At 51.3% G+C, this 14,211-nt stretch overlaps 1 protein-coding gene across 2 annotated transcripts in view; it reads left to right on the top strand.

Moving 5' to 3' along the window:
• Positions 1–14,211, top strand: part of LOC149340978 (uncharacterized) — a 135,996-nt gene that overhangs the window by 39,748 nt on the left and 82,037 nt on the right. The window contains exon 1 of one of the 2 annotated variants that reach the window (XM_089549922.1): positions 11,300–11,852. The exons of the other annotated variant lie outside the window; for it this stretch is intronic. The gene's annotated coding sequence lies outside the window, so the exon portion shown is untranslated. Of the gene's footprint in view, positions 1–11,299; positions 11,853–14,211 lie in introns of those variants that run through there. 2 annotated transcript variants of the gene reach the window in all.

Here is a 14,211-nt window from a genome sequence, read left to right as displayed (position 1 = left end):
GAGAGAAATAGGCGCCCTAGTGAGGAGGAGTCGGGAATAATTTCAGCCACCTGGGTTTTTTCAGCGCACAGCGGACGCACAGGCTTCTTCGAGATTCGATCTCGCTTCCTCGCTCAGCGGCCGAAAGTCCTAACCACTGAACCACCAAGGCGGGTCACAGCCTTGTAGAGCTCGACGGTTATGCGCTTCGGTAGAAGGGGTGTGACAGCCTGTGGAATTCTTTTCCATTGAGTAGAGCGGGCGCACCTTTCGCGACGCAGCTTGCAAGTGGAGGCCGGCGGCGAGGTTTGTATTTTTCTCCGCCTTCGCATTGCACCCGGCTTGCGCGCGTACCTGCGCTGCACGAGGTGCGGATCCGCATAAGAAGGCCGTCACGCGCGCGCACTGCCATCGACGTTATGCATGCGTGCGAGAGGAACAGTGTCGCCAGAGCGCGGCGCGGCTTCGGTGTTTACGCCGTCTACGCCGCATCCGAGTCGCCGGCCCGTCGCCGCACATCCGGACAGCTCACGGGGCGTGCATGCGCTTTTATCTATGCGCTCTCTCGAGCGCCCTTTCCCTGCGTTTTTCCCACGGTGCGACACTTTATGCGTGGCTGTCACATAGCTGCGGCCACTGCACGCCGTGTTTGCTCTGCATGCGGTCGCCTTGGGCCCCCATACTTGAAGGTTGTTATGATTGGTGAGCAGCCACTGACGAGCCGAAGTTACGCAAGAATACTTTTGTGGTTGCGGTCCCTGAAGCAGTATGCGAAGCTGAATGAAGCCATTACCTCTTGAGGCGCTATGAGCATAAGAAGCCCCATCGGGGAGGGGGAGCGGCGTCTGTTCGTCGCATACTCCTCATTGGCTGGATGGAGTGACGTCACCGACCAGACCGGAAGTGACGTCAATCCCGGTGAAGGCATCAACAGTTTCTAATGCTATTGCATTGCCAAAACATAAGGTAATAAGGTGTCCTTGTCAATTTTTCAGGAGGGGAAATTTAAAAATTTTACGATTTTTGTAAGCAGTCTGCTAAGATTGCGCAGAAAAAATGCCCACCCTCCCAGATAATCAATTATGGAGTTTGTTGCGGGCCCTCAGGTGTCCACTTCGTCACTGAGCACTGATTTCACGATTTAAATTATGCTTCTTTCGGCTTCCTGTCGTTAGATAAAAAAAAAAGGGGGGGGGGGGGGGTTGGTTTAGGCATTTAAAGTGTTCATGCTTGCAAAAGAAGCAAATGAAAGCGCACACTTACCGAAGCCATGCCAGGACTACCGAAAAACGCTGGGGTATCCGTCTTAGAAGTGATTTCCTGCGGTCAATTTGTGTGCCCGTGCTCAGATGGTTTTGTGTAATGTTTTGCAGATTTCAGCACATTTTCATTGAGTGCACATTTGTTCACATTGCGCCTAGCATACGAGGATTTAGCGGTGCTCCGGTCGCGTCCACAAATGTGGACGCAGCGCCTCAACACGTTTGCAGTTAATCGAGACAAATCACAGAAAAAAACTTCAGAAAATTCCTCGTCACAAGTTCGCCCTGACGCTGCGCAGTTGTTTCACGTAGAGTGTACGAGATGAGTGTTGTGGTTACTGCATTTCGAAACAGCCTTCACTGAATAAAAGCTCTGCCGATCGAGTTAACCAGCCAATGTCACTTGCTAAAATGAGAGCAGTTACTTGAGGCGACATCCAACGCGTTTTGTACTATCGCGCTCAGTATGACTCTCAACACGGATCAGGTTTTGCGAGCTTATGTCAGGAAGCTATGCTAGTTCGTGGCTGTAACGAAGTTCGTATATAGCTGCCGAGCAGTTTTCTTGGGTGCTTGGTACTGTGTAGCACAGCGTAATCTTTTGCTATTAAGCGCAAACCAAGAGAAAGTGCCCGGTAAAGCGTTGCAGGTCATTCTGGTCGCGACTGTACGTTGCGCTCATGTCAGTTATTTATAACCAGTTTTTTTTTTTTTAATTCCCAGGTGCCTGCTACGTGCGACAGCACGGATCCTAGTCTTGGTGCCGTTTCTTTTTTACTTCCTTGCGTGATTAGATAGCTCAACTCATTTTCAGGGAGAGGACCGCGTAATTTCTGCCCATTTATCATCATGCCCCAAAATAGCCCCGATGTGAAGTGCTGCACGAGACCTGCGTGCTCCGATTATTTTTCTTTTCCACAGACGATTTGACTCGCGCGGTGATGACGTGAACGACATCGCCAGAGTGGGTCGTTCGAGGTCATCGCCATCTGAGCGGAGACTGAAAAGAGAACAGAGATACACACACTCCGTACAGTGTTTAGGGAGATGCGCAAGATTAATGGGCGTGGGGGCTGTGGGTGACTGATGCTGCGTGTTTATTTGATGGTTGCCTATACACCCCTGCATGGACGGTGACTGTGCACTAAATAAGCAACGTCGAGCGCAGTGCTCGCCCTGCCTGAAGAACCCTGCGTGGCCTAATTGTTTGAGTAATATATTCTAATTTCGTGATGACAGGGGTCTCGCGTCTGAGACACATATATAGGCCTCGTGTGTCCAGAACTCTGGCACTGTAGCTAAAAAACAACGTTGTCAAGAAGATTAGAAGAGGGGCAGAAAAAAAAGAAAGGACAGAGGAGACGTTCATGAGCGCTGCGGGATGCCTTAGCACTCCTTTCTTTTATCAATCTACCTTATAGTTTTCGCACTGACTTCTTCACAACATGCAATACCAACTAGCCGCATGCAGCATGCATACTTCCGTCAACAACTACGTGTGTGCGTCGATTAAGTCGGTTGAATTTCGCGCGCAACAGTCATCCACGCATTCCTTCTCTGTACATGTATGTTTCATTACGTTACCATTTTTAGTTAACAAAATCACGTTTTTTTTTTTTTATGAAAACAGATTGCCTTAAATCTTGCTTAAGTCACTCAAGGATCTTGCACATGATGATTATCTTTGAGCTTAGTGGATAGTTTATTGCTGTACTATGACCGCGGTGGCATCAAGTCCAGCTTTCTTGGATATCACTTTTAATTTTGAAGTTCCTATGGAATATTGTAAGATGCTGTTATGAACATATTGATGGGTATGATCTTAACCCTCCGATGCGTAGCACAGCCTCGCATCGAATAGTGCCATAGAAAACCGATAGGGTGCATTTTTTGACCATAAAAACTCCGAGCATTCCGAGGTGATGACGTTCGGATTGATTGTTACGGTGCAATCTTACGCTATGCGAAGAGTTGGGTTCACTGGCATTTTCCCGTTGGAAAAGAACTAAGCTTGTAAGCTGGTTGTGCGAGGTTCGTATGTTTGCCGTTTCTCTGAGCTCCGTGGCGAGTATGCGTGGCGCTTTGATCGCGTACATGCACTGTCAGCCGCTTGCTTTTCTCCGTGCACTGTACCAGTCGTTTCAGCGTAAGTGGCTGCACTAGCTTGAGACACCCGTTCCTTCATCTCTGCTCACGCTGCCCCGAATATGGGAGCGGCGATGTCCGTGCAAGTTCCTATGCGTGGTCGTTATTTATAGTTGCCACCGCACACTGCTGCTCAGGTTTATGCGTATGGCACACAGCCGCGCTGTGTCCGGAAGCCAAAGATGCCATACAGCGCCCGCATTGCCCGGCCCCCATAGACGGCCAAGGCTCGTTTACGCTTGCTGCTAGGGCGCGCGCTCTCCATTTAATTTTCGCTGGGCGTGCGGACGCATAGTTATGCGCGTGCTGCGCCTGCGGCGCGAGGCGGCGCCACAGGCGATATACACTACATGCGAGCCACATAGTGTCCGTTGTGCCTGTCTCGCGCTTACTATGGTATAGCCACTCCCGCCTGGGTGCATCTCGTTTATATATATGGTGCTTTCGAGGGGAGGGATGAATAATCGTGTGCGCGCGCGTTGCCGGATCGTTTCTTCTTCTTCTACTTCTCATCTTCCTGCAGCTGCTGCTGCTGCTGATTTGTCATGGCCAGGTCCGCCAAGCTGTGGTGGAGCGAATTGTTTAGCCGCGAGCGAACGCCCCGCTTTAGAGAGAGGCTCAGAGAGCGGAGACTCCGTTTACATCGCCGGGTGTTCTCTGCGTATCTGGTCTCCCGCCTGCTGTTCCGGAAGCTATTGATGGTGAAATGTCGCGTTGTGAGCACTGGTATGGTCACGAGGGACTTGGATGCACCATGTAGTAGACTGCTTTTCTTACGCACACCCGCGAGCGAGAGTTATACCCCTGCTACACGGGCGTTTCGAATGCCTTCCAACCGAATGTCATTCGACTCGACTGCCGAACTAACGCTGCTACACGAAGTTTTTCAACGGCATTCGGTTCAGATGACATTCGAGTCGAAGGAGCTCCGCGGAGACATTCCAGATTTTGGAATGCCTTCGAAACGCGACACAGCCCGAACCAACCAATAGCCGTCGCCGCCTCCGTCGCTTCGCCCCGCCCACCGCCGCGCGACTGCTTTCGGCTCTGTGGCTGTTCATTTCGATACCCGCTACTCGCTTTTTTCTGCTGTTTGTTTAGCAAATTGTTCGTGTTCCGTCTAAGTGAGTGCTTGCAGATAATAGTACACCAATGAATATTTACCGCGTGTGCATGAAATTTCCCCAGGAGTGCGCCGATGAGGACGACTGCAGTCGTACTACTGTTTACATTGGTTTACATCGCTTCGTATGAACAGCTTGTGCTCTTTTGCAAGACACAAAACGAAATATGCGCTTTAGTTCTATTAAATAATCTCTTCTCTTCTGTACCAATTGTACCCGTGCTTGTTTACGCAGTGCGACAATCTGTGGGAAGCGCCGACGCGATCGCTCGCCTGAGAAACACTTGACAGCCGGGTTGTTGACATCGGATGATCGGCGCTTCTCGCTAATTTTCCCGGCTTCCTCCGACATGCCCAGTACTTTATTTTAAACTACTTTATCCAGAAGTATGTTTGGTGACCGTTCGCGCTAACTGATATGGCCTAACTTGTTAGTCACAAGCTAGCGACGGCGACGACTGCTGCTGGCCGTAAAGCACTGCTCGGCAGCTCGAGTCACACCGCCGCTTCCCGTTCATCGTATGCGCGTCCTGCGATGTAAGCAATAGTTGATTTCATGTCACCGTTGTCAAAACTACACTCGTTGACCATTTGCATTCGCTAAAACTTGTGAATTCGTTCTTCACAACCACCGCAATCACCGATCCAACTTTGCGGACTCGCTAGGCCTAGTCGTCGCTGAAGGGAACGGAGTCGTCGTGGGCTGAAATTGATTTGGCAAGTTGTTATCGCTATTGAGTGTCCAAGTGTGCACATGTGAAATATAGCCGTTCGTTTCGCTTATTTCCAATACGGATAATGTATAAGCGCGCATGTATTCGCACTGTCCCCTCATCAGCGTGTTTTCGCTCAGCCGCCGAACTCCCGAGGGCATGAAGGCTGACCGTCCGCCGATCGGATTCGTCGGTGTCGTGTAGCCAAAAAACTTGTCCCACTACAATCATGTTATAGTAAACTAGATAGTTCACTATAATCACATGATGCTGTACACCGTGATAGTGCCGTTGTCGGACTAGTGTGACCGTCGCCGTCGTTGTACACTGAAAACGAGCTGAGAATTTCGAATGCGTTTGGAAACTGCCGTGTAGCACCGCGGGAGTCCGTCGAGTTCGAATGCCATTCCAAGTCTCGAATGCCATTCGACTCAGATGTCATTCGAAAGTACCCGTGTAGCACAGGTATTAGACATCCACCCCTACCGCTCGGCGCTTCCGTTTCGAACTGCATTTCCGCCCGGAAGTGACAAAGCTGTCACGGGTTCATTGTTGGTTAGGGTGCAGTTTAGGAACTAAATCGACTCAACGATCGGTTGTGAACATCAACGGACTTGCCATATGTGGACAGTTAGAAACCGGAGAAAGTGGTCTCGGCTGTACGTTCAGTACAGACGAGATTAGAGAGTTGAGTTGAAGCATTTTTAACGTGACAGCGATAAAGGCCTCGTTCACCATGCCCCCCGTTCAAAGGCCCCGTTCGCCCCGTTCTGCATATCCTGTTTGGCGGTGTGGGCGGAGGCGTTTTCACCGGAACCGCATGGAAGCCATCAATTGGCGACTATGAGATTATGAAGTTTGCGGGGATACGGTAGCCGCAACTGGCAAAGGACAGGGTTAATTGGAGAGACATGGGAGAGGCCTTTGCCTATGCAGTGGGCGTAGTCAGACTGTTGATGATGATCATCATCATCATCATCCTCTTTTATAAGGTAGACATTATACGTTGCGACAATTTTGCTTCAAAAGGCGCACATAGTCAGCATTAAGGCCCGTTCTCCATCATTAGTTTATAACAACGGTTGTTCGCGTTCGTAGGCGGACGTCGTAGGAATATTATAACCAAAATAATAATATATTTATAACATTCACCGAGAGAAAAAAATACATACATGGCACTTGGCAGTTATTGGCTCTAGTAGCAGTAGCAGTAGCATATGCTTGAGCAGCCCTAGCTTGAAGAGGTCAGGACGGGTAAGAGGAACAGAAACAATTTGGACGAAGCGCTGCTTTCAGCTGTTTGTTTTTTGGAAAGAGCATGGAATTCGTATGCGCAAAAAATAAAAGAAAAAAAAACGAAAAATTAACAGTTGAAAGTACACTCTTTGAAAAAAAGGTATTTACTAACTTTGGGGAACTAACTGGTTGTCACATATGTTACTACCCTGTTAGTAACTGCAGTTAGTAACGAGAAGGTTGGTAGCAGTTACTAGCCCATCGAGTTAGTAACGGCTGCTGCGCGCAGTTAGTAAGGGGAAGCTAGTAGTGATTACTAAGAAAATGAATAGAAACTTGCATATGTTGGTAGGTTCTTCGTACGGTGTGCTGGCCTGGCTTGTTAAATTTGTGCTCACTAGAAAAATGAGAAAAGCCACATAGTCAATTTGACTAATTCCCGAAACTAGTCAGAGCTGCCAGAGAGTGCTGGCCGTAAACCACACACTTAGGTTAAGGCTTATTGCACATTACTTGTACAAATTATGCGAGGTGACGGAATCAAACAAGCTTACCGGTGTGCACAAAGGTTCAGAGTGCAAGCAAAACACAAACCAAATAGAGTCACACACGCGCACTGCGCTTCCATTGTAAATCTTTCTCAGTCTTATATACTCAGTAAATCAGACTCTCATTTACGGGCTAGTGGCTCTTACCTTTTGAGCTAAGATACGAGTGTTAGTTATGGAGTTGAGATTATAGAAACAGCTTAGTCTACCTAACCGCACTCCCCCGCAGAAATGTTTAATTACAAAACAAATTTATTGGCTCGGCAGTCTGTGTCAGTTATATTGTTTGACTTTATTTTAGTGTTAAAGGAACGGTTACTAACTATAGGTAGTAACTAGCGACCATAGTTAGTAAAAAGGAAGTAAGGGCTACTTTTGCTAACTATATACCTTGAAGAGGGTAGTAAATAGTTAGCAAAAAGTAGTGAAACGGAGTCAAAGTTAGTAACTGCTGCACTTACTACTTTTACACCTGTTTACTAAATTTTTTGAGAGTGTATACTACTTTGTCCAGGTTTGTGTTCTTCCCACCCGCCCTGTGCCCGTTCTGAAGCTAGCGTTTTTCAAACATATGATAGAATACCAACTAATCCCTGTTCTGGCTCTTTTAGTAGTAGTAGTAGTAGTAGTAGTAGTAGTAGTAGTAGTAGTAGTAGTAGTAGTAGTAGTAGTAGTAGTAGTAGTAGTAGTAGTAGTAACAGATTATCGTTAGCTGCGTGGAAAAACCGGCTTGTTCAGTTTTGTGTGAAGCCCATTTTGTTCGCGTGAAATAGCACGGGCACACCTTGATCTCGCTTATATCTGCGACTCTCCCTGTGTTCGGAAGCACGGTCCGTGCCTTGCAGGCACCGTTTGTGTTGCTTGTGTACGTGCGGGCAGCTTAGAGCGCTAGATGTGTATATATATATGCGCAAACTGTCTGCCCCACGCCGAGTGGAGCTGGACAAATCGGGAAGCCGACTACTGGGAATAGACGGCTTGAGGCGCATACGCGCACACTTATATAGAGAGAGAAACGCAAGAGGAAGAGGGAGGGGAATAGGAACGGGTGTGAAGGGGTTGGGCTAAACGCGTGGGTCCATTTACACCCGGCGAGCTTTCTTCTTGGCGCACTGGCGGCGTTTACAAAGGTGGCGTTATTGTGACGGCAGCAGCACCGTCTGGAAGCCGCGTTCGGCCGCTTTTGTGGTGGTACTGTTCGAAACGTTCGATTGTCGGTGGCTGCGGTTCGTATCGACCTCCGTATGCGAGTACACGATTGGGGTCGAGCGTGAAAAATCCCGGTGCGAATCGGCTGTAACCAGAACTGCTCGAGAACTGCTGAACACAATGCGGCGAAGCGAGCATTGGAAAGAGTGGGCGCATACACGAAGGCTCACGTATTGTTTTCATTTAGTGTGGCTGCTGGTGGCTCATTGCGCAGTCGGACATCAGCCGTGCCTTTGCCGCTGTTCGCTCTTTGCGCGCAGCCCGAGTTGTTAGAACTGTGCACAACTCCGGTTTCTCTTACGTTCGCGAAGCGAATTAGGAGTGTGCGAATGCTCATTTTATTGCGAAATGAGTGTTATTCCCTTCCTCCATCTCACCACGCCACCCCCCAGCCTCACCCTCGAGAAGGCAATTAAAGTAGTTCAATGCAGTTGTCACATGCCCACCGTGACACTGCGCATGAGCCTAGCTGGATCTAGGGAAGAACAACCTGGGTCTCTGAAACCCCCCCGGTGGCTGGGCTGGAAACAGCCACCTGCCAGGGCAGTGGTGCATCGCTTAACCGCTGCACCACTGCGCCAGCAGTGGTATGAGCAGTCCCCGCTATCATTACAAACTTTGTGTATCAAAGAAGACTTGGGGGTCTTGAAAAGGAAAGGTTTGAATCTGGAATTTTGTGAACAGTCGAATCGAAGTCATTCTTCAGAGCTCTGTTCAGTAGAGTGGGAAAATTTTAACCGGTCATTTGCGAAAGTCTTGCGGAGGTGGAGCGCGGTCGAGTATGGTGCATTGACCTAAGTGCTCAATATTCAGTTTTTCCTCTTTGTTAAACAAATGTTCTTTGCATACCTAATTCTTGACCGAAAGCTGTAAAGAAAATCGTCAGGTACCCGCCGCGGTGGGTCAGTGGTAAGGCGCTCGCCTACTGAGCCGGAGTACCCGGGTTCGAACGCGACCGCGGCGGTCGCGTTTCGATGGAGGCGAAACGCAAGAGGCGCCCGTGCGCTGTGCGATGTCAGTACACGTTAAAGATCCCCATGTGGTCGAAATTATTCCGGAGACCTCCACTACGGCACCTCTTTTTCTCTTTCTTCTTTCATTTCACTCCTACCTTCCTTCCTTCCCTCAAGGCGCGGTTTAGGTGTCCTCCGAGATATGTGATACAGATACTGCGCCATTTCCTTTCCTCAAAAACCAATTTAGCAATTTACCAATTTACCAATCGTCAGGCCTATTGCATATGATGCAGATAATTCTTTTTCAAAGCAGGAAATGTTCATTGTTGTAGAGGCATTGCTGCAACATACGTAAATGAACAGGCTAGAGCCATAGACCTTTCAAGGCGAAGTTACTCGTACTGTCAACTGCAGCATTGTATGACCTGGTTCGCGCTGGGTTCGCGCTTTCGTGGAGAGAGAGAAACAAAACTTTATTGCCATAGATTGGCGGGATTTACGGCAGGTGGGCTTGGTGTGGCCCCCAGGTGGGGGCGACTTCCTGGGCCCACGAAATGAGTGCCAGTTGGATGCTCTTGTCTGGCCTTTTGAGGAGTTGGTTCCATCCGTCTTCGGAGGGAGCTGGCAGTAAGGTTCGAGAGGGCGGATTTCCCGCGCAACCCCAGAGGATGTGAGCCTGGGTGGCGATTTCTCCCTGGTAACAATTTTGGCAGACGGGGTCGTATTTCCCGTCTGTGATGAGTGAAAGTCTAGAATGGCTAAGGATAGAGTGTGTCTGCAACCTGCGGAGCAAGGTGGCTTGCGCTCGATTCAAGTCGGGGTGTGGAGGCGGGAACTGGCGTCTCATCTCTCTGTAGAGGTTGGTAATTTCTGCAAAGGTCTGGGGAGCCTCGGCAAGAGCGTCTGGGTCCGTGGGGCCGGCCGCCCGGTTGGTTAGTCCTCGGGCTAGTCGGTCGACCCCTTCGTTTCCAGAGTTTCCCGCGTGGGCGGGTACCCAGACCAGGTTGATCTTATGGTCGGGAGTGCAGCCGCGAAGGATGCGTGCAGCGGGGTGGCAGATAAAACCTGCCGAGTAATTTTGTATTGCTCTTTTGGAGTCGCTGTGGACTGTGCGCGTACGTGGGTCAGCGATGGCCAGCGCGATGGCGGTTTCTTCTGCCGCTGTCGGAGATTGAGCTACTACGGTGGCGGCGGTGACGAGAGTAGACTGTGGCGTGGTTGCACAAGCCACGTATGTGTTTGCACTTTGCCGTGCAGCATCTACGTATATTGCGTGTTCGTCGGCAAGGTATGTGGCATCTAGTGCTAGGGCTTTCAGCTGACGGCGCGTATCATGGCGGCCAGGTAGCATGTTTTTGGGGTTGGTTTTATAACTAGGCGGCTATAGACCCCTATCGGAATGGGCATCGTGGGGTGGACGTCGCCTATGGGGTTGATGTTGAGACGGTCAAGTATGAGCCGCCCGTGTTTAGTGCGGGAGAGGCGGTGGATTTGGGCGGTCTTGTGTGCCTCTATGAGTTCTGTGAGCGTGTTGTAGATGCCGAGTTGGAGGAGGTGCTGTGTGCTGGCGTACTGAGGTAGCCCCAGTGCCGCTTTGTACGCTGAACGTATAATGCTGTTCACAGCTTCCTCGTCCTTCCGGCGCTTCCGGCGGAGGTGATAGTAGGGGTAGGAGTAGACTATCCTGCTAATGAGGAAAGCTTGCGTGAGCCGACAGAGGTCATCCTCCTTCATACCTCTGCGCTTTCGTGGGAAAGGTTGCTTTTGTTAGCGGGTCTGTATTCTGTTGGACACTTCTAAAAGTTTGAAGGAACTGTCCCATTCTTGCTGCACTGGCAGCGAACAGCAGTCTTCCTTCGCGTGATTTGTACCGAGTCTCTGGAAATTAGAAACATACAGCTGCAATCTTGGGCTCCGCCTGCTTTATTCCGCGAGGCCACCAATCGCCAGCTGCATAATCCGCACCGCGCTTTCCTCGCTCGGCGCGCATCGGACGGCCCCCGAGATCGGTAGCTGAAATTCGACGGTCTCGAATGCCGTGCTGGCCTTCCGCTAGTTTCTCTACTCTCCGCGACCAGCCGCTGGCGTCGACAGCGATTCTCTCCTCTCTCCTCCTCCATCTGCTCTACGCATTCGGCGAGAGCCCATTTGTTCTGCCGGTCGGCGGAGAGAGAAACGGGAGGCGGTGCGGCCGCCGCTCCTCTTTCGCCTCGGTGGCACCCCCCCTCCGATGTAGCGCTAGGACGCGCCGCGGCACCGCCGCATCTCAGCCCGTGACAGTCGCCGAAGCAGTTACCGTTCGTGACGTGCTTTCGGGGCCCGTGAGCGGGCGATTTCTGACCACTTCTGCTGCCGACGGGGTCAGACGTGACGGTTGGTGCTGTTCTCTGTGCGGCGGTCGGTGGCTGCCGCTCCCGGCTCCGGCGGCAGCGCGAAGCCGAGGGAGGAGAGAGGCGGCGGATGGAGCCGCGCTCGGATGCTGCGCCCTTCAGCTCCGCTTCCCTCGGGTTTTATTGATCGTCGGCACCGTGCGACGCATTTTCGGCCGGCTCGCGCTCGCTGCCCTTCGGCCCCCGTGGCTGTGTGACGTCGCCAGTGTGCAAGGACCGACCCGTGGATATATCCTTCGGACAAATCTCGGCCGGGGTCTCCGTAGCGGGAACCGCTGAGATGCTGTAGAGGTACGTGTGTCCGCCTCTGTGCCATTCATTTCTGCTGTCCTCTGGGGGACGGCTTCTTATCTTTCATGGGCTGTCACAGCCGGCAGGCTTTGAAGAGAGTGCTCTTCGTTGTTTCAGGCAACGGCCCTGATGGGTTTTTCTTTTCGTGTGGATGGGTGACCTGAATGTAAACATTCACGCAAAGCGTGTCTGACGTGATAGGAGAATTGTGCGCGCGTTTAGTGCTTCGCCTCGCTGCTCGAGTTTCCCTCCGTGTATAAACCAAGAGCACTGTGGGCTAGGAATTCTAGCGCTGCTGCTACTTTTTAGGAACCACCCGCGGCGTCTACCGGCGGGATTTGTGCGGCCGTTCTGGGGCGTAGGCGTGCAAGTGGTTAGTGCGTTATTCACGTGTCGCTCGACGACAGCTGGAGGTTGTTGAATGGTCCGTCTTATATCGTTGTTTTTGCTGATACTGCGCCGCAGCAACGTGGCGCAAATGCAACTTAAGTCGATTGAGTTCGTCCCTTGTCACAACAGCATTGTATGGTGGACTATGATTTCCCGTGAACCGCGAGCGACCCGCCAAAAAAAAAAAAAAACAATGTCCACGGCGGAAGGGGGCCTATCGCCGACACTCCATGCGTCAACCGGGCGCACTTTTCTTGCTGCTTTGTGTTACTATGGGAGCGCGTGCGCACTCTTCCAGTTTGGCCTGACTGCACCTTGCGAACTTTCTTTCGGGCTTTTGGCCTCGATTTGCTTTTAATTAGAACCGGGAGCAGCGTTTATTCGAGGTTCCTAACCGCCGTCTTCAGTATATTTGATCGCCGTGGTGTCGCGGTGCGCGTCGAACATGCGCCACGCCCGGAGTTCAGGGCGTTTGAAAGGAGAGCAGGGACTTCCGAGCACTTGGCATCGTTCTGCGCTTGTCTGCTGGTGTGTTTCACTGCAAAACATGTGGTGTCTGCTTCACTTCAGCGATTCCTGATTGCATGAAGAGGTGGGGGGGGGGAGTCGCTTGACGAAATATAATCGATTAGTCGCTGGTGTATGTAATCTTTTGTTTATTTTTATGTAGTTCGCCCCGTTTTATCCCTGGCGTTAAAAATCGAGGGCAGGCTTGTCAGCGCCCGTAACAATGAGGCGGTACTTCAGGGGCCTAGATTTGGATCAACCGCTTCTTTCGCTGTAGAAGCAATGAAGAACCGAGCAACAATCAAGGAAGTAACGCGCCGCTCGTTAGCTTTTTTAGTTAGCGTTCATTCACCGGGCGCGGTCGAAGAGAACTTATCCCTCTGTTTTCATGTGCTTGTGAAGACGTTGCTCGGAGCTTACTTCGAACCTTACATGGGTTAGGCTAGCTGTCAGTGGTGCAAAAATAGAAATAGGAGCGAAGCAAGAAAGAAATTGCTGCGCTGAAGCAGTAGAACCGCAGGAAGCTGGACGCCAAGGGAAGAAGTGAAGGCGAAGAATTAAAGGTTACGGTAGTAGTGCTTCAATCCTAACTTCCGGCCTTTTGGTGTATCCTCGTCACTGCGTTGAGTCGTAATTACTAAGTTTTGATGGTATTTGTTTGATACAGAAATTTCGATCGTAATTTTGACGGTATAACATTGGTCATTCACGGATACGTTCACGTTGCGGTGGATATGTCCGGAGAGTGCCTCGTAAGGTTTCGCAGTCGTTGGCCATTCTAAAACACATTCCTGCCGGAACATACTTTTACTTTTTTTTTGTCTTTACCTGTAGGGATATACCGTACGCGTGCACTCCTGCAAAACAAGCTCGGTTGCCGAATATCGGTGCGAGCAGTGCCCAATCAGATTGCGTCCCGCACGCCACCCGTGCAGAGACGCCGTCACAGGTCGCGCCGGGTGTGTAGTAGCCGGGTCACCGTGTGAGTCGTGCCAGCGCAATGTCGGGCGCGAATAACCCACACATCGAGCCCTTGGGGAGGAGGAGGTGTAAGCGGCTGCGGGCTACCGTGCTGCTGTCGTCCTCGCGGCGACCTGTGCTGCCGGGCCCTAATGGTTTCAGTGCCGGAATCGATTAAAGGTCCCTCTAGCGTGCGGGCACGTTCGGGAACGCCGTGCGGGACAAGGCAGCGTGCCGCGATGCGCCGCATATACAATACCGCGGCGGCTGCCGCCTTCGATCGTCGGCTGCTGTGCCGCCTCGCTGATGCGCGACTTGGCCGCCTGTAATTTAGTGGGCGGATGGCCGGCTGTGGTCCCCTGTATGTACGCGCTGGTGGTCAGGGTCCCTTTTCTCAGACACGCGTGCGCGCATGGCCTCACCATCTCTCTCTCACTCTCTCTCCTCCCCTCCCCATCTCTCTCTCTCCCCCTCCCCCCTTTGTCCCCCTCGTCCCCGTTTC

Source organism: Amblyomma mixtum, chromosome 6 (genome assembly GCF_055824585.1).
Source record: "Amblyomma mixtum isolate Tamu chromosome 6, ASM5582458v1, whole genome shotgun sequence".
Classification (NCBI taxonomy): Eukaryota; Metazoa; Arthropoda; class Arachnida; order Ixodida; family Ixodidae; genus Amblyomma; species Amblyomma mixtum.
The sequence above is the reverse complement of the archived record's forward strand: the minus strand, read 5'-3'. Positions and strand labels throughout refer to the sequence as shown.